Source organism: Mauremys reevesii, linkage group 9 (assembly GCF_016161935.1).
Source record: "Mauremys reevesii isolate NIE-2019 linkage group 9, ASM1616193v1, whole genome shotgun sequence".
NCBI lineage: Eukaryota > Metazoa > Chordata > Testudines > Geoemydidae > Mauremys > Mauremys reevesii.
The window spans coordinates 83145298-83168228 of NC_052631.1; the positions used below are offsets into that span (position 1 = coordinate 83145298).

Consider the following 22931-nt stretch of genomic DNA (forward strand, 5'->3'; position numbering starts at 1 on the left):
ACTATGTATGTTTGTTTATTATTTGTGACTCAGCTGGGAAATACCAGAAATTTTGCAGTAATGTTCATTTCAACATAATTTTTCATTCTAGACAGCTCAGGTAGGCATGTGACATCTTCAGTGCTTTTGTGAATAAAATATGTCTGAACTTTTTACTTCCAGTGCTGAGCTATGTCTCAGAAGAGCAGCCCTGGTGGGGGGTGGGCATAGGTGACTCTAAGCCACCTGTATGTTCTCTGAATTCTGGGACCTGCTGGACCACTAGCACAACTTAGAGGACCCAATGGAATGTTTGAAGTTATAATAGCCTTAAACAGCCACCTACAGGCCACTCCAAGCCCAGTGGATTGCTCCATCCAATGCACGTTGTGCTCTGGCCAAGCCTCCTCATGCCCCTGGACAAGTACCTATGCTGAAGCCTGCCCAGAAATGTGCTCTCCTATGTGGCTAAGGAAACCTGCCCATGTTAAGGAGATTCCCCTGTGGGAAGACTTGCCTAGGTTCCAGTCTCTTGATGCCGCTGGAGCAGTGTATAGCGACCGAAATGTGGCCCACTTTTTAACTTAGTCCTTTACTAGTGTAGCGCCCCTCTCCACCTGATTACCTCCTTTAATGGCAATCCGCTTACATGTTCTGATGGACAGGTCTGGGTTCTTTTGGATCCCGCTACCCACTCAGTAGGGTGAATCTTTGTTCTGTTTTTTGGTTATGAAATTAGTTGGCGGTGCCTCCACCCCCCTCACTCCTTCCTGGCAGGGTCACCAGGGCAGCTTGGGCGGAAAATCCTAACTACAGAGGAATCCCCACTTATTTGCCAGATAGTTGGAGACTTCCAAAAGATAACACAACACATAAAAATATATTCAACACAACAATTATATTAAACAGGCAACAAATACAACATAATAGGGGAAACACTATGTTTAGGGTCACCGGTGCCCACACTTAAAATACCCGTGTCTGGATGTAACAAATGTAAAACTAGTGTCCTGTTGGTACGCGTACCTTGCTGGGGCCCTTGATGACCTATACAATTCTCTGCAGAGGTGTAGCAGTGTGGCTGACTGGGTTCAGTACAGCCCAAAAGACCCACAAGTGGGAGGAGGTGGTGAATCCCTCCACAGGTGTAATAAGCGGTAGATTATAAAATCCTCAAACCCTCACTCCCTGGCTTGAGGACACAGTTCAGGGAGTAGAGGGTCCCCAAAACAAATTCCCTGACTAACTAACTAAAGACAAGGCACTCACGAACTCCACAAATGATCTTCAGGGTTGAGGATGATGCTGGACGATTTCAGGGGCTGCTGTCCGCTGGCAGGGATCCTCCTCAGGCAGGAATCAGCCCTGGACTAGCAGCACTGACCATGTGGGTACTGGTCTCACCAGGGGAGCTGGAGGCGAACCCAGCCTGGCTGGGGAAATTTCTCAGCAAACGTAACAATTGGGAATCATCCGTGGGGGAGGAAAACCCAGCTGGGGAATCTCGTGTCAGGTCCCTCGAGGCCAGTTCTCAGGGGGAACCCTGCTTGCAGGCCTGGGACTCACCAGCTCCCCACACAGCCAGTTTGGCCTTTGCCCTGGCTGGCTCCAGCCTCTCCTCAAAATGGCTTCTCCCTCTCCTCAACTCCCTGGGAGGGGCATCTCACTCCCTATTGGTTGCTGGGCAGACTCTGAGGTTGCCTTGGCTCCTCCTCCCTGAGCTGCCAGCAGACAGAGCTCAAGGAATCTCCTTGGGGGTTACACTAGGGTGTAAACTGGCCAGTGTATTGTAAGCTCCTTGTAGCAGGAGCCTCATCTTATTCTTCACATGTCAAATGCCTGGCACACAAATGCAGGGGTTAAAGTAGGAGAGGGGCAGCTCTCCATCCTCTAATAAAAGCTCTCCCTTGCTTAGATAAACCGTGCTCCTTGGTTGGTGTGGTAAGCAGAGCTTTGTGAATAATTGATTTTTTCGGTGCACTGACTGAACCAAAAAATAGTGAATAAATAAATAAATATGAAATTTCAGGTCAAACTTAAAACAAAAGCCTTTCACACTTTTTTGGTGAATGAAGCATTTCATTTGACCAAATATGAAATTTTTTGTTTCATTTCTGAGAGGTTTTATGCCATTTAAAAATAAAGCTGAACTTAAATTGGAAATGAAAAGTCATCTCTGAATTTAAAAAAATCAAACTTTTTTACTTTTGGAATTTTTGGGGGGCATGGGAAGGGATAGACCAAACCAATTTGGTGAATTCAGCATGAATTCATGAAATGTTTTGATCAACCTAAATCTGATTTTTCACTGAAAAAAGTTCTGTCTGAAAAATTTCACTCTGCGTTAGTGGTGAGAGTTCCCCCTTCTGTTTCTGTCTATTTTAATTGCTGCACTAATAGTCCTATTTAAGGCCATAATCCCATTATTATTATTTGTATTACCATAGAGCCTACGATTCCTAGTCATGGACCAAGACCCCATTGTGCTAGGTGCTGTACAAACATGATGAAAAAAACCAACAACAGTTCCTGGCCCAAGATGCTTACAATGTAAGTATAAGACAAGAGACAACAGATGGGAGAGTACAGGGAAACAATGAGAAATGATCAGCATAATTGGTCAGCACGACAGGCAGTGATTTCTTCTACAAGTTACAATGCACGACCAATCCCCCATGGACTTCAGCGGAACTCCACATGGACACTGGGATCCTCACATGTGGAGTAATTTGCAGTATTGGGGTCTAACTGATCAGTAATATTAATATACTCTTAGCCTTCTTTATCCAGACTTCAGTGTATGACACTAATGATGAAATACTGCAGGTCGAGTTTGAGGTAGGTTGGCCACTCATAGCTGAATTTCATGACAACACTGCTTTAAGCTGCTCTGTTCTGACTCCTGCAAGAAACTTGCTTTTATTGAGATTGCTAGCTGGGCATGTCTTTATTTATTTAGAGAATGACAGAGGCTATAATGTAAAATCCTTAACTGTGGGCCTTTAAGGGTGCCAAAATACTGTTTGGAACTTTTTGTTTTCTTTATCCCAGGTGACTGAAAATATCTGTTTAAGCCAAAGCATGCTCCCTCCATTTCCTGTTGTTTGTCATGAAATCATAATCCTATACTTAGGGACATGGTGATAATTTCCATGGCAACTCAGAAGGATTCTAGAAACAAAGAACTCTGACTACATTGTATGGAGGTGGTGCAAAAACAGAACTGTAGAGGGCCTCAACATCAGTAATAGCCTTGGGAAAAATTCATGGTTGCATCTTAGACTGTCCCCGCCATGTGAAACCCTAATTTTCCAAATCACCATAAGCTGAGGATCTGTGGACTTCAGCCGTGAACTGCAGTGCTCTTATAGAAAATGCACACCAATGTCCAGCTAGTAAATCCTCATTTTTCTTGGGTGAACAAATATCCCTAACCAGTGCTTATGTGCTCTTAATTAGTATCAGATCCCCCCTTAACTCTAATATTCCTATACCCACAAAATATAGCTTCCTAAACTAATCCTAAACTGGACCCACTCACACCTAAAATAATAGACATAGCAAATGTCTGACTGTAGTTTAAGATTTTAAAAAGATGGATATAAATACTGGAGATGGACCTGGATCAAAAACTTGATCCAGATTTAAAATCTAGGTTCAGATCCAAGTTTGAGTTTGAATCTCTCTATAATGGGCAGAATCCAAGCATCTCAATTTTGGGAATGTTTGGGTTGGGATCCAGATTTTAAACTGCCTATTTCATGAGTGTTTGAATTTGGGGTGTGAATTCTGATCATTCCAGAGACATTAAATTTTGGCCCAGATCTGGAGTTTCTGGTTTAGACCTATCTCTAAGAAATATTGGGTGAAATCCTGTCCCTATTGACTCAGTCAGTGGAATTTTTCCCGTTGTCAATTATTATTATAATTGTCCTTGATTTCACCCTTTATCATTTATTATTTGTTAAGCACCAATGATGTGCTTGGTGCATTACAAGCCACAGATAAAGACAATCCATGTCCAGAATAACTAAAAGCCTAATGAAGAAGGAAATTCACTGTGTCTTGGCCAAGAACTGGATCAGGGTCAGTTGCATGTAAAGCTGCTGTGCTCAGCACTATAGCTGCAGTGCTGACCCATCCTAATATGTATCAGTTGATAGATAGGAAGAGGCGCTCACTGAAACTGATCTTGATCATTCCCAACTCCCTGCATACACCCACCGCTGCAAGTAACAACTGCTCATTATTTGAACTAAGCCTTTCAAAGGAAAAAAGAAATAATTGCCTCTTTATGCTGCATTGCTCTTTTGTTGTGGTTCTTTTTTATATATCAACAATCATACAGCTGTGCGTTGTTCTTTAGAGAGAAACTGTTCTTCCTACCTCTCTGCAGATTTGATAAATGCTTTATTTGCATGGTAAATAATGTTACGGAATTTTTTCTTTGCAGATTACAGGGTGGTTGTTGGGGTGTGTTTTTTTGTTTTTTTTCATTGTAAACATGATGATGCTGTTTTTGTTCACTGGTAGATAGAAGGGATGTGGAGAGTTTATACTTTGTTGTTTGGTTTTGTAGGATTTGCTCATGACATAGTGGGGGCCTGACCCTGACTGGGACTTTTGGGTGCTACTGTAATATGAATATTAAATAGTGAGAATCCATATAAAAATCAGAATCTCCTGTAATGTGAAGGCTTTGGCTTATCCCTGGTGCCCTCAACTTTCTCGCCTTTTCATAGATCAAAAATGCAAACAATTTGAGAGATTGAGCTGCATCAGATCAAGGGCACATGCTGTTTGGTACTCAGCACTCAGGTTTATTGCCCTGCACTGTGTGTGGCTACTTGCACCTGAGCAAAGTGAGTGTAAAATGTTACCATTCTTATGTGTTAACATTTTGCACTCACTTTACATTGGTATAAATGACTACACAAGGTGCAGGGCAAAGGAGAATCAGGCCCTAACCCTCTCTGTTTCAACTCCCACATCCTTCATTCCCATCAAAAGCCAGCCTGCATCATCTGTGTAGGTGGCAACGTCAGTGGAGACCATGCAGGAAGACTTCAAAGCTCCATGGCAGATGTCTGTGTAGAGTTGTAATCAGACTAGGATACAATGGGTCAAAACCACTCAGCGGCTTGTGTCACCAGACATCCTGATAGTAGAAGCTTTGTCTTACATGGGCAACTATTGCCTCCCCTGCCCCCCCCCCCCCCGGTTGCAATTTTTCACATTTGCTATCAAGGGGTCATGTCCACTACTCCCTACATGATCTATAGTATAGCTGGGTGAAATTTCCCATATAAATAGTTTATTTGACAGAAATGCAGAAGACCTAACTTCAAATCCCTGTTCTGAAACAGACTTCATTGATTCACCAAAAATTTCAAAGCATTTTAGATTCAGTTCAACCCACACTGATTTTTTTTTCCCCCTTGATCTTTCAGAACTGCCACCAAACCAAAAAATAAAGTATTCGTCCAGCTCTACTCCATAGTAACCTTGCTGGAAGTCTGGCTTGTTGAGGCTAAGAATTCCATCCCTCAGCCCTGTAATATTTTAATGCAGAGCAAAAACTTATTAAATTGTCTTCACTCTTCATTCCCCAGTATCTGGATCTATAAGTTCATTGTACCAATGTCAACTCCTACTTGCACTCATGCAATCCTAGTGAAGTCCTGTTGGGTCTGCAAAAAATCTTCCTTGCAGTATTTCGGTGCTTCTGCTTTCTTGCTGCAGCTGAATCCTGAATGTTTGGGGGAAAGAGAAAATGAAACATAATGGGGCAGGTGGTGAGTTATTAACTTTTTAAATCTCAGAAAACCATTTGCTTTAGTTTCACTTTTGGATAAAAATCTTGCAACAGGTTTTTGTTTGTTTGTTTTTTACCCACATTGCCTCACGTGTCCCTGGAAATTAATGAAAGCTGCCCAACTAAACTGAGATTCTTCTTGCTATGATTTTGACTGGACGCAGATCCAGTAGCAAATACTCAGGCAATGCTCCCATTGGAATCTATGGAATTTTGGACTGTGTCCTTTATTTTGGAAAAGAGTGGGCCTGATTCTTACTTTATGCACACCAGTGTAAATCAGAAGTAATACCAGGAGAAATCAGTGGAGTTACACTGGGGTACATGAGACAGGGCTCTCTTTACAGTTGTGCACAGCTGGGACAGAAGGAGGGTGACCAAGATCCTCATTTTCACCACAGCAATGGAAGGTGCTCCTGCTGGGCGCAGACAAGTTCTAAAGCGATCAAACCATTCACAGTGAGAAGGAGAGCTGCCCTTGCTGAGATGCAAGAGGGTGGTTGGGTGGGGTGTGGAAGCCCTCTGATTTATTGACTGACATGTTTTTGTGCCCCTTTCCTGGCACCCCACAGAATTTCCTGTGTGATGCAATTTGATAGTCAGTCTCATCACCAGGGAGCCTAGAAAGCTGTTTGCCATGGAAAAACGTGGAAAAATGCAGAATTTGTGTTTTTATAGAGAATCTTTAGTTTTTACATTGTGTGGAAAAAATAAAAACATGTACAGTGGAACCCCATTATTATCCGATCTAATTGGGACCGGGGCCGGATCGGATAATAAAAATTTCAGATAAGCAGGAGAATGGGCAGGGCTCTGGCTGTCTGCCCCAGGCAGCAGGGCTCCTGCTGTCAGCATAAAAATTGTAAATATATCAATAAAACATTGTGTTCAATTTATATCTATATTAGGGCTGTATATTAATTGCGGTTAACTCGCAATTAACTCAAAAAAATTAATCACAGTTTAAAAATTTAATTGCGATTAATTGCACTGTTAAACAATAGAATACCAATTGAAATTTATTAAATATTTTGGATGTTTTTCTACATTTTCAGATATATTGATTTCTATTACAACACAGAATAAAAAGTGTACAGTGCTCACTTTATATTATTATTTTTTATTACAAAAATAATAATGTAAAAATGATAAAATAAATAGTATTTTTCAATTCACCTCATACATGTACTGTAGTGCAATCTCTTTATCGTGAAAATGTAACTTACAAATGTAGATTTTTTTTGTTACATAACTGCACTTAAAAACAAAACAACGTAAAGCTTTAGAGCCACTCAGTCCTACTTTTTGTTCAGCCAATCGCTAAGACAAACAAGTTTGTTTACATTTACAGGAGATACTGCTGCCTGCTTCTTATTTACAATGTCACCTGAAAGTGAGAACAGGCATCCGCATAGCAGTTTTGTAGCTGGCGTTGCAAGGTATTTACGTGCCAGATATGCTAAACATTCGTATGCCCCTTTATGATTCGGCCACTATTCCAGAGGATATGCTTCCATGTTGATGATGCTTGTTAAAAAAAATAATACGTTAATGAAATTTGTGACTGAACTCCTTGAGGGAGAATTGTATGTCTCCTATTTTGATTTAATCGCATTCTGCCATATATTTCATGTTATAGCAGTCTTGGATGATGACCCAGCACATGTTCGTTTTAAGAACACTTTCACAGCAGCTTTGACAAAACACAAAAAAGGGGCTAATGTGAGATTTCTAAAAATAGCTACAGCACTCAACCCATGGTTTAAGAATCTGAAGTGTCGTCCAAAATTTGAGAGGGACGAGATGTAGAGCAGTGGTTCTCAAAGCCAGTCCCCCGCTTGTTCAGGGAAAGTCCCTGGTGGGCCGGGCTGGTTTGTTTATCTGCCGCGACCGGTCTTGGCTCCCACTGGCCGCGGTTCACTGCTCCAGGCCAATGGGGGCTGCGAGAAGCGGCACGGGCCGAGGGATATGCTGGCCGTCAGGGGCTTTCCCTGAACAAGCGGTGGACCAGCTTTGAGAACCACTATGTTACAGCATCACCTAAAGCCTCCAAGTCAGATCATGGCCCCACTGAGCTAGGCCCTGCATACAGATATGGTAAGAGAGGTCCCACCTCCCAAACAGTTTACAAGGTAAATAGGCAAGACAAAGGCTGGGAAAGGAAATAGAAGTGAAGTTACTTGACCAAGTGACAGAGCCAGGAATACAACCCAGATCTCCTGAGTCCCCACTCCACTGTCCTGTCCACACTGCCCCTTCAAGGATGAAAAGGAGCCACATATGAACACTTAAAAAGGGGGTAACCCTGTTTAACATTAAACTCCCCACAAAGCAGGGTCTTGGGGATTCCATAGTAGACTCCCCCTTGTGACTGCTGAAATTAAAGAAAAGTCTGCCCTTGCTGAAAATAGCCCTCAAATGCTGAACGGCCACCTGTTTGCAAGATGAGACAAGACTGGGTCATGGCTAAAATGTTTCCCTGAATGATGAGCAGGTATCCATGTTTTCCATGATAAAAATACAGTTTTCCATGATTAAAGTGAAACGCTGAACTTTAGTTTCCCTAGCCACAATATATATATAGATTAGGGCTGTCAAGAGATTAAAAAAATTAATTGTGCTGCTAAACAATAATAGAATATCATTTATTTAAATATTTTTGGATGTTTTCTACATTTTCAACTATACTGATTTCAGTTACAACATAGAATACATGTACAGTGCTCACTTTATATTTATTTTTTATTACAAATATTTGCACTGTAAAAAAAGAAATAGTATTTTTCAATTCACCTAACACAAGTACTGTAATGGAATCTCTTTATCATGAAAGTTGAACTTACAAATGTAGAATTATGTACAAAAAATAACTGCATTCAGAAATAAAACAATGTAAAACTTTAGAGCCTACAAATCCACTTAGTCCTACTTCAGCCAATCGCTCAGACAAACAAGTTTGGTTACAATTTGCAGGAGATAATGCTGCTCACTTCTTGTTTGTCACCTGAAAGTGAGAACAGGCATTCGCATGGCACCATTGTAGCTGGCGTCGCAAGATATTTACGTGCCAGATGCGCTAAAGATTCATATGTCTCTTCATGTTTCAACCATCCTGATGACTGTTTCTGCTTGATAACGATTCAAAGCAGAGCAGACCGACGCATGTTCATTTTCATCATCTGAGTCAGATGCCACCAGCAGAAGGTTGATTTTCTTTTTTGATGGTTTGGGTTCTGTAGTTTCCACATCTGAGTGTTGCTCTTTTAAAACTTCTGAAAGCATGCTCTACACCAGTGGGTCTCAAACTAGGGGCGCCGCTTGTTCAGGGAAAGCCCCTGGCGGGCCAGGCCGGTTTTTTTACCTGCCATGTCTGCAGGTTCGGCAGTTCGCCAGTCCAGGCCAATGAGAGCTGCGGGAAGGGCGGCCAGCAGATCCCTTGGCCCGCACTGCTTCCCGCAGCCCCCATTGGTCTGGAGCGCCGAACCGTGGCCAGTGTGAGCCGCGACTGGCTGAACCAGTGGACAGGGCAGGTAAACAAACCGGCCTGGCCCTCCAGGGGCTTTCCCTGAACAAGCAGCGGACCGGCGTTGAGAACCACTGCTGTAACATAAGTAATAATAAACCCCAAACATCCTAGTGTGCAAACGGAGTCTGGCCCCTCTGTGCATTGCTCCTCGCCTTCATTTTCAGATTGTTGCTGTTTGAATGTTAATGGTGATGCCATGTGATCCTTGCTCAGCCAGTGACACCATGCTGTGGTCTCTGTGTGTTTTTTTTCATGCCTTCCATGAGGAACACCCATTCTGAGCTGGTCCACAAGACTACTACCCCCTCCTCCTTCAAATCCCCCCCGTCCTGCCATGACACCTACAAGAAATGAGCTTGTGACATTGCTTTAGTTTTACAAATGACATTTCTTGGAGGGTGGGTTTTTTTGTATATGTAACCTCCTTTGCGGCACCATCTGAGTATTAATAACCTTTGCCAAACAACTACACCTTCTCCTGAATGTCTCCCCTGTCCTTCCTTTGCTAGCCCCTCCCTGATGCTTTGTTGGTGGCACTCCTCCTCCTTGCATCATGTCTAACTAATTTGAAAGCTTTTTGGAGCAGGGATTGCATCCTCTTTTGTAGGTGCCTAACATGCATTGGGGCACTATACAAAAATAAAGAATAGCAATTTTTCCCTTTAATTTTGTGTCTGTATGTAACTACTAATACCATATGACAGCCCTTGAACTTGACATCCTCTGTTTATTCACCAGCCAAATGCAGCAGTGGCAATAGGAGCTTTGTGCCTCATGACTGATCCAAAGGGACCCCCTCTAGCCATAGAAGTAAAAAGAGAGTAGTTTACTCACCCTTGCTTTTTCATACTTTGGTGCTAATTGCAATGGTGGGTTTTGTGATGAGAACACTCTTCTACTAAGAACTGCACTGAGGCCCCCAAACTCATGGCTGGTAGATCACTGAACAGACACAACATGATTTTCAATCATTACTGACAAGGGTTGGATTGAACCATTGCTCCTGAAGTTGAAAGGCTCTGTATTCAACTACCTGTCTCCTGAGACAGACAGCCCCCTAATAGGTTCTATTTTTATGGTAGCTGTTTTCCCATGTATTGTTTAACAGATAAACCTGTTTCCCACATCTGTGTAGTAAGAGTGCTAAAACAGAGCACTTTGCAGCAAATCTTTGGCCAGCTAGTCATCTCTATATTGCACTCAGAAAATCACGGAATCAGCTCCACTCAGACATCTTCCACCTGCTTCTGCAAAAGCATAGGCCCTTGTCACTCACTGCACCCAGAGCTATGCCAATTTACATCAGCAAAGGACCTGGCACATTATTGTTATTTAAAATGTTACAGTAGTACTGAGAGGCTAGGGTTATAATCTGAGAGCCCTCTTAGGCTTGGCAAACACAAAGGCAGGCATGATCCTCGCGCCAAAGAGATTACAATCCAAGATTTGAGCTAACAGAGAATCTTCTTAGCTGAGTGCAGTAGTGGGTTCTTGACACATAATGGACCAGTTTTTATATTACCCAATAAGGGACAGTGGTAATGAGATTTCCAGAGGGACAGTTCTTTACTCAAGAGACATTTGCTTACATGTCATAGTACAAGAGGAAGACCCCACTCTCAAGACACCCTCTTTACACTTCCTCACTACTCCTTCCTACCATTTGGGAGAAGAATTGTGTTTGATTCCCAAGCTGGTGCTCACTCCCTGATTTGACTGGCATTGTTCTATGGAACGTGTAGGGACTGAATTATTATGGAGGCAGCATATTGAAACCTAGTGCAACATGGACCCCTTCTGGCTGTTACCTAGCTACAAAGTCAGCCTCATCCAGAGCTCCATGGCTTTGCTGTCTCCTCTTTCATCCCCATCCCTCCCCTTGAATTATCCATCTCTTTTCGCCCTGCTCTGGTTCCCCACTACTGGTCCAGCTTGATCTTCCTCCACACCCATCTTCCTTATTCCTGGCATCACTGCTCTCACTGCGCATGCTCGCTAGCTGCTCACCTGACACCTTCTGGGAGATCCTGCTCGCTTTGCACAGTTCTGTTCCGTATTATGATTCTTTGTGGCACTTACAGTGTTTGTCTGTGGAGTTGTCAAACCTGGGACAGTGCTTTCAAGCTAAAGTTGCTTGGTGACAACAGATTTAGACCAAGCTGACTGAAAACGGGATGGCTCTCAAACTGATTTTCCAGCTCATATTTGAATCCTATAGCTGTTTCTATCCATAGATCTTAAGGGGGTTTACAAAGAAGGGTAAGTATCATCCCCCATTTACCAGAGGCAAAATGACTTGATAGAGGTCACATGGCAAGTCAGTGGCAGAGCAACTACAAACCACAAATCTCCTGACTTCGAGTCTAGTGTCCTGTCCACTTGACTGCACTGCTTCCCATATCGCCTCTGCAAAGCACTATACATCAAAACTAAACTTTTTGAATTGCTATCCATGTCTGTAAGAGTGTGTATCCTACCAAGAGAAACTTATTTTTGCCACAAAACAGGTGGTTGGGGCATTCTGGTTGATGTAGGCCATGGTTTTTGTGGGAAGTTTTTTGTCCTTTGAGAGCCAGTTTATGGAACTTGGAGCCTTTCATAAGGCTTGGTTTAGTGACTGCATTTCAAGTAGATGGGATAACATATATTGCTCTTCCCCCACCATCCAAGATGACACAAGGTTCTGCTATTGGGAGAATTGTAATGATAATATAATTATCATTGTGAAAATCCATCATTATTTTTGGAAAAGCCTACCTTTAACCAGTCTTTGGGGTTTGCAGAGCTGTAGAGAGCCTTGGCTTAGACTCATGGATCCTTTTCATTCCCTAGCAGCTTCTGGAATTAGAGATGTGGAACTGCGGAGGGCTACATGGACCCTGTTACTCTAAGCCAAGAATGTATTAGTGAGTTATATCTCCTGCCAAGGAATTGGTTCACCCGAGTCATGGACTTTGGCCTAAAAGTGTTGTAGAATTCCATGGAATCAAAGAGCAACAAGAGAAAACATTTCCAAGTGGAAAATTATAGGGGGTAAGTGGGAGGAGTGTTCTTGTTTGGCTATATCAGTGAGGCTACCATGTGGCATGAATAAAAGAATTTCAAGAACAAAGGGATCGTACTTTGCTCTAATTAATCAGAGGAGGATTTTATATCCTGTGTATTATGTAAATAGTTTCTCTTTTATTGTCTGTAAAGTTTTAAAGAGAAAGTAGGTGCTCTTCTTCAAGAACTCTGTGTAGCCTGGAAGCTTGTCTCTTTCACCAACAGAAGTTGGTCCAATAAAAGATATCACCTCACCCAGCTTGCCTCTCTCATATCCTGGGACCCAACATGGCTTCAACAACGCTGTAAAGCTGTAGTAAGATATATGTATTACAAAAACCCTGATGCTGAAAAAACCTCGAAAAGGTGTAGTAGATGTATGTTAAGGTTTTATGCACTGGGGCCACATGCAGGAATTGAAATTATTATTCAAGGTGGCATTTGCTGCAGTTCAGAGATGGACAAAATTCTGCATTGCATAGGCCTGTCTTAAGGGCTTAAATGGTGAGAGAGGTCTTGTGTGAGCCTTCTGCAGTGGGTGGCATTTGCTCTTCAATGGATAGCACATTAGTTCCCCGGAGCAACAAGGTCTGTGTTTAGTAAAGAGAAAGGAAAATATAGTGTTTTTAAAAATTGTCCTAGACACGTACAACTGGGGCTGACTTCAGAGGCCTGGTGCCTCAAACAAGAGAAGGCCTGTGCTTTGAAGACACCTCTACTAAGCAGTGGTCTGGCAAGAACTGAAAATGGCAATGGCGATGGAGGTAATATGCACCTTAGCAATTTTAACTCATCATTGGGCACAGTTGCCTGCACTTTGCCTAGAAGTAGTGTAATGCACATATACTACTGTCTGATTCCATTTTGGAGCCATTGAATTGACAGAAGTCACTATGAGCTTTGAGCACCATCTAATGGACAGTTTATAGTCAGTCGTGAAATTTACCCAGCTCCTGAGCCTTAAGCATGAACTCAGAATTCAGAGGTCAGGGTCATTTTAACAGCAAGATAATCAGAGAGGTTAAAGTAAACTTTGAAGGGTCTGGAGTAATACACAGAACTGATCAGAAATTTCGGCTATGCGTGTACATGTACATAAATTCCCACTGTCTGCAAATCGGCAATGACACCTATTGGTACACAAGGATTAATTAAAGGCAGATGTCTCTGCTCATGAAAAATCTAGAGGCTTTTTGCGTCTTGGCTTAAAAGGTTTTTATTTTTATATCATGGCTTTTGTCACCAGGGGAATCAATGAAGAATGTTCTACTATGTCATAGTTCAAGCAGCGGGGCTCTGCTTAGTGTGTGTTATCAGTGGCTGGCACACCGGCCCCTAATCCTTTCTGTCTGATTCAAGGTTCCTGAACAACCCTCCCTCCCTTTGGGTAGTGTCTGGAGATGGAGAACTTCAACTTATAGACCCAACATATGCCGACTTTATGACCCTCTTTGTCCCCGTGTTCCAGAGCCAAGTTGATCAGCTATGTACAGTATGTACCCTTCATGCTCTGCTATTTATTACGGTGCTACCCTAATAGCTGTCTCATCATATAGAATTGGACTTGGGCTCAAAGGTTCCTAAGCCCACATTCAGGAACTAAACTTTAGACATTCTTCTTGAAGTCTTCCCTTCAAAGGATATTTTAAAGTGGTTGATAAGAATTTATCAGGGAACAATTGGGGAATGTAAATTTGAGCAGCCCTGTGGCTGCTCTACTTTAGCTTAAACTGAGGTCTATAACATTGTGTATAGCCAGCTTTTTCCTACCTTCCTCCTCTTAAACTGCAGTTTAGAACTGAGATTAAAGTCTAATGGCCTGATTCTACAAACACTACCACAATCAGCCCCACTGAAGTCAAGGGGACAACACACAGACAGGTGTTGAGATGCTAGAGCAGTAATACTCAGACCTCAGTGGTTCAGGAGCCAAATTAGCAATCAACATTACCCAAAAGAACTACAGCAGTGTGAATTCATTGTTTAATTTACTATAGTACTATGTATTAATATTTAAACAGTAAGACAGGAAATATTTAGTGTGTGTACATGTACATATAGTATATATTATTCTCACAGCAAAATGACTAATCAAATATTATTATTTTATCAACTACAATTGGTTAAGAACATAGTAAAAGTATCCTGGTAAAAGCACAGTGTTTTAATATGTGCTGCAAAGAGCCGCAGGAGACGTGCTAAAGAGCCGCTTGTGAGCCTCAGTCTGAGAATCACTGTGCTAGAATTAATAAAGGCATGACATAAGGCACGAAGAGCAGTGGGAGTAGAAGGGAAGGAGGTTTACACAATATGAAGTGATGAAGTTACTTGCTTTTACCTTGTCTACATCATGTTCTACATCATGTTCCACATTCTTATGAGTTATTTTAATTTGATTTGATTAAGCTGGTGCTAGATTTATGCTGTTTAGTTTCCTTTTTTTAGCAATTCACACAACTGGGATTGGGAAACTAGACTGATCAGTTACACTTCCTGGTTATATTTGGTTTCACTTTCTGGTTCTTACCTGATACATAATAATAGCATCCTAAACTGAGAATAAAATGGTCAGCTTGAGCATCAGTAGAAGGAGGAAAAACTCCTAGGCATCAAAGATCTTGATTTTATGTAGCTGTCATCGTTATTAATAACATCAGTAAAACACACACAGAGAAATATAAATTAAAGAGATAACACAGAAGCAGCACAGGTCTTAAATAATATGACCTAAGTTTTCCACGACTGGTTTCCTCAGGGTCTCTTTAATTGTTTTTATGTCCTATTAAATAACTGGACTATAGCAATCAGTTTATTTTAATGTGTTAGCTCTTTTCCAAACCTGGATTTCTGGGCATACTCAGCGGTGCTTCTGCTGCCACTGGTATGTTATGATAAATTAACATGCTCTGGTGAGTGTAGCTGTTTGCAGTACACTATGTCTGTCATTTCTCCAGTAGACAGTGCAGCCACCTACCAGCAATTGCAGAGGTTATCCATGCCAAAAAGCATGGACGTAGTTTGGGAAAGGAAAGGGGGCGTTGTCCCTCAAAACTGAAAGCCCAAGGCAAATGCAGAATTCCCCCCCACCCACCCACCCACCCACACGGCTCCATGGACGTGACTGGAGCTGCTCCCAACAATAGAGAAATCAAACTACGCTTATGACAAAAAAGCTTTAATTAGATGCTGTTTGGAATTTGAGGTGAGTAGATGATTAGCTGGTGAATTTAGCCTTGGTTTTGCTCATCCAATATCCATGATGAGATTATACCATCTACCTTTGTTGCTATTCAAAAGCATTAGGAATTTTATTTTAATTATTTTGCCCTCTATTTCTGAATTGATGCTAAGCAGTTCTTTGTGAATGTTGAGGCTGTATTTGGTTAGTCGTCATTGGTTAGAAAAAAACACATGGCATTGTTTCTGTTCTCCACGTGGTTGTGTGCACAAGTATTTTCAGCACAAGTCTAAAATTCTCAATGTGAATCCTTGTGCGCTGCTTCGATGTTGTCATTAGTTATTATTTGTATTATGGTAGCACCTCAGAACCTCAGCCATGGACCCAGACCTTGTTGTGCTAGGCGATGTACAAACACAGCACAATAAAACAGTTCTTCCCCAGAGAGCTGCTTATTTAACCCTTTCCATGCACTTTTGTACCAGTAAAACACAATCACTCAGCTGTTCTTGGAAAGTGAAGGCAAAAGAGGCTTGATGAGGCTAAAGCAAATTAATTTCAAAATGCTATTGAACAGTCAGATTTTGTTTTTCAGTATTTGCCCTGTTAAAATGCCCAGGTAGATGAATTGTTGCCTTCTAATGTGATGTTTTAGCATACCTCATTTTGAGCTGTGCTGTTTTTTTCAGGTTGACTGTCTTTGTGTCATGACCCATAGGTCTCGAACCTGGATCTGCAGGAGCAGCCAGGCTCCGACCCTCTACCTGGCAGCATACTGACAGCTGCTTACTTAGGACCTACAAAGCTCAGCCCCAGTTTGAGGCTCTGCTGCTGAGGTCCTATTGGCAGAGTGTCAGAGCAGCAGATTGGCTCACAGGCCTTACTTAAGCCAGCGGCAGGAACGGGAAGCTGTTTGAACAGCTGAGCTCCACCCTGCTCTGGATTGTGTGCCATCCCACTCCTACCCCCACTCTCCTAGCTTGACTTCGGGCATCTGATTTGTGGTTCCTGACCTCCAGTTTGTCTCCTGCCTCTGACCCCTTCGTATCCTGACCCAGCCTGACTCTGGTTCCTGACTTGTGGTTCTGGTCTCCTGGTACCCTGACCCTGCTGACTCGTGACTTGTGACTGTGGACTCTGGCTCTGACCATTAGGTCTGGCTGCCCATGGCCCAGCCATCACATTTATTTGTAACTTTTCAAGAGTGTTGCTCCACAATGCAATATCATCAGCAAAGTCTAGGTCTCCTAGCATTTGCCATCTACCCATGCAATACCAGTGTCTATGTTGCTAATACACTTGTTCATTATTCACACTTTGGCAATGCCAAACAGCAGAAATGAAATACAGCCCTGTTTCACTCCAGTGTCTGTGTTGAACTACTCTGTTAAACATCACACTTGTCCATCTGCCCACTGAAAAACTATGTTTCTATTGAGCTGATCTGGTTTTGTCATTCACTGTTCCAAAGCTCATGACAGTAGATGTCAAAAATGTCCAGTTATTTAGATCTAAAATCTAAATTATTTGTCTCCTGATGACAAAATGTTCTGACTGAGAGGTCATAAGGATTTCCTGCTATGAAGAGACTTGTTTGCTTCATGCAACTTGTCTGACCATGAGTTTCCTATGCTCAGTCAGAGACTGTGGTGTTGAGCAAGAGAAGTTGTATATTGACTCCTTCCTTCCATTTGTTTCTGTTCAGTGGAAAGAGGTGAAATTTAATTTTTACATCATTAGGGTGATCTGCCTAATCTATCCATGCTGCTGCACTCATCAGGGTGGTATCTGTTCACCTCTGCACTGAGAACAACTGAAATTGTCTGAGGAAGTAGAAAGGAACAACAAGAAAAACATACAGACACTAACATATTGGTCATTGAAATGTAGAAATGTGGTTTGACAAATAACCTCATTTGGCCTGACTGATTGATTGATTACAACCCATTATAGGAAGGTCTTCAGATTATCTAGAAATAGTTCAGGGTCTCTTTATGTAAGGAATAGTCAGAGATCTGGTTTGTTTAAAATAATCAAAGTAATATGAAATTTCATGGGCATGGCTTTTCTAAGATGTCTGTTTCATTTTTATTGCAGCACTGAGACTTCTTTGGTGTTGTAAACGAATCAGATAGAATAGGAAAAGCAAGCATAATCAACAGTGACCCCAATATCCTGAATATGTAATATACATTAGCACATCCACCTGGAATCAAAGCTGCAGTTTATGTCCAGGCAGAAACTCTATGAGAAACTCAAGGAGTATTTTGCAATATAGCGTGGGAACCGTGCCCAGAGCAGAAGCACGCACACATGAGAGATGTGGAGCCAATTTGGAGCAGGAAGTTCTTAAAGTTACACACACTCTTCCAGCAGGGCTGAAATTGTTTCTGAGAAACTATCCTTTGGATTTGTATGTGTGTGTTTCTATTAGTTTAGTAGCTCCCCCGGTTTTGACCTCGCACTATGAAACTGGCATAGCGAGAAAACATTTTGAGTTGAAACATTCATTCCACATTACGTGATTCTTGATTAAAAGACCCATTCGAAAAATATTTAACCCTCTGACTTCCTCCTTGAGAATTCTAGACAATTCTGAGTTTTAAAGACTAATGGCAAATTGTGTCTAACTGGATGTGAACACAGGCACTTCCTTAATCAGAAATAACTAACAAGTACTCTTGCTGACAAGCCAAAGTAGAGAGGCCAAGGACTGATTGATTGGGCAATGAAAATAGAAAATATCCTCTCAGTCCTAATGATGGTTCTTCTAAGTCAGGGTTGAGGCATAGTAGAGTGTGGGGGAAGCTTGCATTGCCATGTGTATAAAGACATGACTTCAGGGCTGTCATCCTCACCCAGCACAAAAGTTCACATGGGAAAAAGATTAAATTTAAAAACAGAAAATAGATAAAACTGCCATTCTTAATCATCAACACAGCAGGGATTTGTTTTGTTGTTTTTTTTTAAAAACCCTCATACTTTAAAACAAAGTACAGTGAAAGCCATCTAAAGCCGCCACTCAAAGACCTAACAAAAACCAGCTGATTGATAAATCCCAATAGATTGTTTAATAACCGTGGAGCAGAATGGTACTCAGTACATTGGGGGTTCTTTTAGAGTGGTATCTAAATAAAGGAAGTTGCCAAATAAAGGGTGATCTTTTGTGTAGGTTTGTGACTCTTCAGAATCAGATTCAATAGCATTAATAACCTCTAACAGAGCGAGGAATGCTGCTCACTGATCTGCTCAGGGTGATAGTGGTGGTATTAGCTCTGGCGGTGGCAATGTTAAACCCTGTATTTGGCTCTTGGCAGTTAAAGGGATATATAGGAATTGTTTCACTGACCAAAGCAACAAAGAATCCTGTGGCACCTTATAGACTAACAGACGTTTTGCAGCATGAGCTTTCGTGGGTGAATACCCACTTCTTCGGATGCAAGTGGTGGAAATTTCCAGGGGCAGGTTTATATATGCAAGCAAGAAGCAAGCTAGAGATAACCAGGTTAGTTCAATCAGGGAGGATGAGGCCCTGTTCTAGCAGTTGAGTGAAAACCAAGAGAGGAGAAACTGGTTCTGTAGTTGGCAAGCCATTCACAGTCTTTGTTTAATCCTGAGCTGATGGTGTCAAATTTGCAGATGAACTGGAGCTCAGCAGTTTCTCTTTGAAGTCTGGTCCTGAAGTTTTTTTGCTGCAGGATGGCCACCTTAAGATCTGCTATTGTGTGGCCAGGGAGGTTGAAGTGTTCTCCTACAGGTTTTTGTATATTGCCATTCCTAATGTCTGATTTGTGTCCATTTATCCTTTTCCTTAGAGACTGTCCAGTTTGGCCGATGTACATAGCAGAGGGGCATTGCTGGCATATATTACATTGGTGGACGTGCAGGTGAATGAACCGGTGATGGTGTGGCTGATCTGGTTAGGTCCTGTGATGGTGTCGCTAGTGTAGATATGTGGGCAGAGTTGGCATCGAGGTTTGTTGCATGGATTGGTTCCTGAGCTAGAGTTACTATGGTGCGGTGTGCAGTTACTGGTGAGAATATGCTTCAGGTTGGCAGGTTGTCTGTGGGCGAGGACTGGCCTGCCACCCAAGGCCTGTGAAAGTGTGGGATCATTCTCCAGGATGGGTTGTAGATCCCTGATGATGCGCTGGAGGAGTTTTAGCTGGGGACTGTATGTGATGGCCAGTGGAATCCTGTTGGTTTCTTTCTTGGGTTTGTCTTGCATATCTGCCCACATATCTACACCAGCGACACCATCACAGGACCTAACCAGATCAGCCACACCATCACCGGTTCATTCACCTGCACGTCCACCAATGTAATATATACCAGCAATGCCCCTCTGCTATGTACATCGGCCAAACTGGACAGTCTCTAAGGAAAAGGATAAATGGACACAAATCAGATATTAGGAATGGCAATATACAAAAACCTGTAGGAGAACACTTCAACCTCTCTGGCCACACAATAGCAGATCTTAAGGTGGCCATCCTCCAGCAAAAAAACTTTAGGACCAGACTTCTAAGAGAAACTGCTGAGCTTCAGTTCATCTGCAAATTTGACACCATCAGCTCAGGATTAAACAAAGACTGTGAATGGCTTGCCAACTACAGAACCAGTTTCTCCTCTCTTGGTTTTCACTCAACTGCTAGAACAGGGCCTCATCCTCCCTGATTGAACTAACCTGGTTATCTCTAGCTTGCTTCTTGCTTGCATATATAAACCTGCCCCTGGAAATTTCCACCACTTGCATCCGAAGAAGTGGGTATTCACCCACGAAAGCTCATGCTGCAAAACGTCTGTTAGTCTATAAGGTGCCACAGGATTCTTTGTTGCTTTTACAGATCCAGACTAACACGGCTACCCCTCTGATACTTTCACTGACCAGTGACATATGTACTCTCAGGGTACGTCTTCACTACTAGCCGTATCGGCGGGTAGCAATCGATTTCTCGGGGATCGATATATCGCGTCTCATCTAGACGCGATATATCGATCCCCGAACACACTCCTTCGACTCCGGACCTCCACCAACGCGAACGGCGGTAGCGGAGTCAACATGGGTACTGCGGACATCGATCCCACGCCATGAGGACGGTAAGTAATTCGATCTAAGGTACTTCGACTTCAGCTACACTATTCACGTAGCTGAAGTTGCATATCTTAGATCGATCCCCCCCCCCCAGTGTAGACCAGCCCTCAGTTACCACAGCAATGGAGTCATACAAATATCTGACAGATCACAGCAGCACTGCTGCAACAACCTTTTTGGACAGGAAGTGAAGGATAGTTTGAGGTGAACAACTGCCTGAGTTGGAATGTGGCTAGGATACTAGAATTAATGCTGCTCCCCTTCGAGCCCCCACAGGTGGTCAACTGAAACCCTGAAACATGAGCTTTTAGGAACATAAGACATAAATCAGAAGTAAGCTCCAGGGCTGATGAGCCCTGCCCCCCACCATCACAAGGAACCTTGTCCTACAATCACACTCATAAATTTGTTTCAGCTCCCTCTTAAAACAAATAAAGTTGTTTGCTGCCACAATTCCTATTGGGGGGGGGCGGTTTCCAGAACCTCTCCTCTCTGATGGTTAGAAACTCTCTTCTAATTTCCAGCCGGAATTTGTTCATGGACAGTTTGTATCCATTTGTTCTTGTGCCAGCATTGCCTTTATCTTAAATAGCTCTTCACTTTCCCTGGTAATTACTCGTGATGTATTTATAGAGAGCAATCATATCCTCTCTCAGCCTTCTAGACTAAACAAGCTAAGCTCTTCCAGTCTCCTCTCATAAGATATACTGTCCGTTCCCCTGATCATTCTAGTAGCTCTTCTCTGCACCTATTCTAGTTTAAATTCACCTTTCTTGAGCATGGGTGATTAGAATTGTACACAGTATTCCAAATGAGGTTTCACCAATGCTTTGTGCAGTGACATTAATACTTATCTAGCTCTACTGGAAATGCCTCACCCCTACATCCTAGGTTTGCATTTGCCTTTTTCACAGCCAAGTCACATTGGTGACTCATAGTCATCCTGTGATTGACTCATACACCCAGGTCTCCCTTGTCCTCTGTCACTTCCAACTGATGAGCCCCCAACTTGTAGCAGAAATTCATATTGTTAGACCCCAAGTGCATGACTTTGCCCTATTGAATTTCATCCTATTTCTGTCACTCCAGTCTTCAAAGTCATCTGGATCTTCTTGTTTAATATTCTGATCCTCCTGTGTATTGACAATGCCTCTCAAATTTGTATCATCAGTAAATTTCATTAGCATACTCCTACTTTTTGTCCCAAGGTCATTAATAAAAGATTGGTCTCCAGACCAATCCTTGAGGAACCCTACGAGTGACCTCCATCCAATTGGATAAATCACTTTCGTCACAACCCATTGCTTTCTCCTCTGGACTCCAGAATCCCCAGGAGCAACTTTGAGACATACTTTCTTGTGCTTCTTCTCTTTCCAGATGTTTTAGGGACACGCTTTCCCTTATGTAAAATGAAAATATACATGGCAGCATATTGGGGGCAGGGGGATCCCCTCCTCTACTGGGTGGAAACAGAAGTGTTCAGCCCTCTGTGATAGAAACCATTCTGCTGACAAATAATTGAGGTTCTTTCAGGTCAGGTGATTGGACCTTGTGCTTACAGAGCAGGAAGCTGTAAGTTCTATCCCTACAGTCACCATCAAGTGCTGAATGACTCTGCTGTGCAGTAAAACCATAACCCTGACAGATTTGTTACAATAATACTTTAAAATTGTGTGTGTGTTTTTTTGGGGGGGAGGGAGGTTTCACTTTAATGTGATATTCAAAAATTCTCGACCCTTTTCAGCATGATGTAGCAGGATCTTGGGAATTTTAAAGTGAAATAACAGTGTGGAACACAGTAAATTACTGGAAACCTGGATCACAGTCAAGCATGACATAATTCAGCTCTTTGTGAGAGTTCAAAGACTGTATCTGAAAAGGCACAACCCCCATTTATCTAGTGAACTCTCCAAGCAACAGAGAGAGTACAGTTTGTCCTCCAGATCCAGTAAGCAAAACTCACATCTTTCCAAAATGACCAGCTACGGATTGCTAGCATTTTGTGTTATTACCCAGAATGAAAAAAAACATTAGCCATAGGAACAGTCTCCACAATCATTCACTATAACAGCACTCAAGGCATGTGTACTTTTCACCCATCAAATTTAGAAAATGTGCAGCTTCCCCTCAACTTGCTGTGGAGTAAACAGTAAGTGTCTGTGAGACGAGATCCAGAGGCTTTTATTTGAAACCCATTTGGATAAAATGGAAAATATGAAAAAATATTTTTTAAAGAAAGAAGGATTGGTCTAACTGCTCTCAAATAAATCAGCTCAGAGGTGTTTACCAAACC

At 42.3% G+C, this 22931-nt stretch overlaps 1 long non-coding RNA gene across 2 annotated transcripts in view; it reads left to right on the forward strand.

Annotated features, from left to right (window-relative positions):
* LOC120372660 overlaps positions 1 to 16976 on the forward strand; it is a 42305-nt gene extending 25329 nt beyond the window's left edge. The window contains exons 3-6 of one of the 2 annotated variants that reach the window (XR_005585096.1): positions 2427 to 2529; positions 13008 to 13129; positions 13725 to 13857; positions 16233 to 16976. This is a non-coding gene — a long non-coding RNA (uncharacterized LOC120372660). The remainder of the gene's footprint in view (positions 1 to 2426; positions 2530 to 13007; positions 13130 to 13724; positions 13858 to 16232) is intronic. The other variant, XR_005585097.1, reaches the window with a different exon arrangement.
* Positions 16977 to 22931: the final 5955 nt, after the last annotated feature.